Source organism: Capricornis sumatraensis, chromosome 20 (assembly GCF_032405125.1).
Source record: "Capricornis sumatraensis isolate serow.1 chromosome 20, serow.2, whole genome shotgun sequence".
In the NCBI taxonomy this organism is placed as follows: domain Eukaryota; kingdom Metazoa; phylum Chordata; class Mammalia; order Artiodactyla; family Bovidae; genus Capricornis; species Capricornis sumatraensis.
This window is the reverse complement of record NC_091088.1, coordinates 65,603,112-65,606,892: the sequence shown is the minus strand read 5'-3', so window position 1 is coordinate 65,606,892 and position 3,781 is coordinate 65,603,112. Positions and strand designations below refer to the sequence as shown.

General features: G+C 43.9%; 1 pseudogene; it reads right to left on the bottom strand.

The window, feature by feature from the left end:
- Positions 1 to 333: 333 nt before the first annotated feature.
- Positions 334 to 1,663, bottom strand: LOC138096608 (glutaredoxin-1-like; annotated as a pseudogene).
- Positions 1,664 to 3,781: the final 2,118 nt, after the last annotated feature.

The window sequence follows — 3,781 nt, the reverse complement described above, 5'->3', positions numbered from 1 at the left end:
TAAGTCAGGCTTACTTCCTTTCCCTTCACAAAATGCAATTCCATTCCTCATACCTTCTTTACTGAAAACATACTTCCTACTTTCCTTGAGCAACCATGAATTGACTCTTTTTTTTTTTTTGGCAAGTTGGTCCATTTTTAATACTGAGTCAAAAGAAGCTGTTTTTCACCTCCCAAAATGCCCTCCCCTTCTTGAGGTGCACGTATTTCTGAATTTTCAGTAAACAGTTGCTGTGACTGGGTAAAGTTGCCCCAGGTCCATCCTCCAGGAACTGCTGTCATTATTGGTAATGCCAGTCTTTAAGGGGGATATCAGCCTGGATCTGCTTTGTAATTATTGCAGAGCTCCAATTTGCTTTAGCCGTGTCCACAGTTCCACTCTCTCATGCATATTTACTAGATCAGTGCATCCACCTATGCACTCTTTCTTTTTTTAATTTAAATTTATTTATTTTAATTGGAGGCTCATTCATGTATGGATGTGAGAGTTGGTCTGTGAAGAAAGCTGAGTGCTGAAGAATTGATGCTTTTGAACTGTGGTGTTGGAGAAGACTCTTGAGAGTCCCTTGGACTGCAAGGAGATCCAACCAGTCCATTCTGAAGGAGATCAGCCCTGGGATTTCTTTGGAAGGAATGATGCTAAAGCTGAAACTCCAGTACTTTGGCCACCTCATGCAAAGAGTTGACTCATTGGAAAAGACTCTGATGTTGGGTGGCTGGAGGCAGGAGGGGAAGGGGACGACAGAGGATGAGATGGCTGGATGGCATCACTGACTCGATGGACGTGAGTCTGAGTGAACTCCGGGAGTTGGTGGTGGACAGGGAGGCCTGGCGTGCTGTGATTCATGGAGTGGCAAACAGTCTGACATGACTGAGCGACTGAACTGAACTGAACTGATTGTATTGCTTTTGCCGTACATCAACATGAGTCCGCCACGGGTGTACACGTGTTCCCAATCCTGAACCCACCTCCCACCTCCCTCCCCATACCATACCTCTGAGTCAACCCAGTGCACCAGCCCCAAGCATCCTGTATCCTGCATCGAACCTGGACTGGCGATTCATTTCTTATATGATATTATACATGTTTCAATGCCATTCTCCCAAATCATCCCACCCTCTCCCTCTCCCACAGAGTCCCAAAGACTGTTCTATACATCTGAGTCTCTTTTGCTGTCTCGCATACAGGGTTATTGTTACCATCTTTCTAAGTTCCATATATATTTGTCAGTATACTGGATTGGTGTTTTTCTTTCTGGCTTACTTCACTCTGTATAATCGGCTGCAGTTTCATCCACCTCATTAGGACTGATTTAAATGTATTCTTTTTAGTGGCTGAGTAATACTCCATTGTGTATATGTACCACAGCTTTCTTATCCATTCATCTGCTGATGGACATCTAGGTTGCTTCCATGCATCCACCTATGCACTCTTTACCGATGAAGACCCGAGGTACCATTCTGGCTCCTGTGACATGTTGCAAGTAATCTTGAATCTCCTTGGTGTCACTGTTGGCTGTGATATTGACAAATTCCTAAAGCCCTTGTTTGAAGGGCAGTTGACTGAGGAACTCCTGAGTCCTTCTGCAGTAGGGGAAGGTTGGCTTGATGAAGACGACCAACTTCCCAGACTGGATCTTGCTGTTCACGAATGCCTGAGCCATGCTGCCTCCACCTGGAGGACACCTTAACTGCCAAGAACTGACTTTTATATTAGCATTTTATAGATTGGTGAGCATAAATACCAGTGATAATTTCTAAAACCTTTGCTTTCTTAGAGAGAACATTTTAGGACGGCACCAAACAAAATGAGGGCAAAATGAGGACTGTAGCCCAGGAGGCAGCATCTCAGATAGCTCTGAGAGACTGCTTCAAAGCGGCAGTGGGGAAGGGCAATATATAAGGTTTTGGTGAATGGGAAGTTCAGTACCGTGAAGGACTTATTTCACAAAACGTTTTTTGTTAGTCATGAGGGTATGATGTCACCATAAAGGGATTTAGTGCTTCTCTAGATAGGAGGAGATGCAATGATAGAGACCATAAAGTCTGTTCCTAAAAACATTAAAAAAAATCCAATTGTCTAAAGACCCATGTCACCAGATTCCCTGGAGCATGGAGTTCCTCTCTCCACAGCTGTTGAAGGGCAACAGCTATAGGAGCATGGGGTTCACTCTCCATAGAGGCAGACGGCAAACGCCTTTGTTGTTCAGTCACTGGCAGTGCTCTTGGTCAATGCCACTTTGTAGTTGACAGGCGTTTGCTATGACCAGTGTGTTCTCTTAACAAAATCGTTAGCTTTGTCCTGCTTCATTCTGTACTCCAAGGCCAAACTTGCCTGTTAGTCCAGGTATTTCTTGACTTCCTACTTTTGCATTCCAGTTCCCTATAATGAAAAGGACATCTTTTCGTTTTTTTTTTTTTTTGTTTTTTGTTTTTTTTTTTTGGTGTTCTATGAAATTTATAGGTCTTCATAGAACTGTTCAACAAGCTTCTTTGGCATTAGTGGTTGGGGCATAGACTTGGATTACTGTGATATTGAATGGTTTGCCTTGGAAATGAACAGAGATCATTCTGTCATTTTTGAGATTGCATCCAAGTACTGCATTTTGGCGGAGAAGGCAATGGCACCCCACTCCAGTACCCTTGCCTGGAGAATCCCATGGATAGAGGAGCCTGGTGGGCTGCAGTCCATGGGGTCTCAAAGAGTCGGACACGACTGAGCAAATTCCTTTTCAATTTTCACTTTCACGCCTTGGAGAAGGAAATGGCAACCCACTGCAGTGTTCCTGCCTGTAGAATCTCAGGGACAGGGGAGCCTGGTGGGCTGCCATCTATGGGGTCTCACAGAGTTGGACACGACTGAAGTGACTTAGCAGCAGCAGCACCACTGCATTTTGGACTCTTGTTGACTATGATAGGTACTCCATTCCTTATAAGGGATTCTTGCCCGCAGTAGCAAATATAATGGTCATCTGAATTAAATTCACCCATTCTGGTCCGTTTTAGGTCATTGATTCCTAGAACGTTGATGTTCACTCTTGCCATCTCCTGTTTGACCACTTCCAATTTACCTTGATTCATGGACCTAACATTCCAGGTTCCCACACAATACTGTTCTTTACAGCTTCGGACTTTACTTCCACCACCAGAGACATCCCTAACTGGGCGTTGTTTTTGCTTTGGCTCAGCCTCTTCACACCTTTTGGAGCTATTTCTCTGCTTTCCTCCTCCTCTGGGCATCTACCAACCTGGGGAGTTTATCTTTCAGTGTCGTATCTTTTTGCCTTTTCATAGTGTTGATGCTAGCAAAGTAACGCTCAAAATTCTCCAAGCTAGGCTTCAATAGTACATGAATCAAGAACTTCCAGACATTCAAGCTGGATTTAGAAAGGGCAGAGGAATCAGATTCCTCCTGCCGCTTAAGAGAGATAAAAATGTCTGACACTTGCAGCCTATTTCCTCCATTTGGAGACCCCTGGCCTTCCTGCCTGTTACCCTCTCACTGACTCAGTATTTTCTTAATGGAATAAAATAATAAATTTTGGACTTTGTTAATAAGTACATATCTAAAATTAATGATAAAAATCACATTGTTATTTCTAAAATATATTTATTTCCTGTACTCTGACTTCGTTGCTTCAGTGTCTTTTCCCTAGTTCTGGCGAGTGGTGGCCACTCTGGTTCCGGTGAGCATGCTTCTCATTGTGGTGGCTTCTGTTGTCTTGCAGCCCAGGCTCTGAGCATGCCGGCTTCAGTAGTTTCACCTTCTGGACTCTACAGCT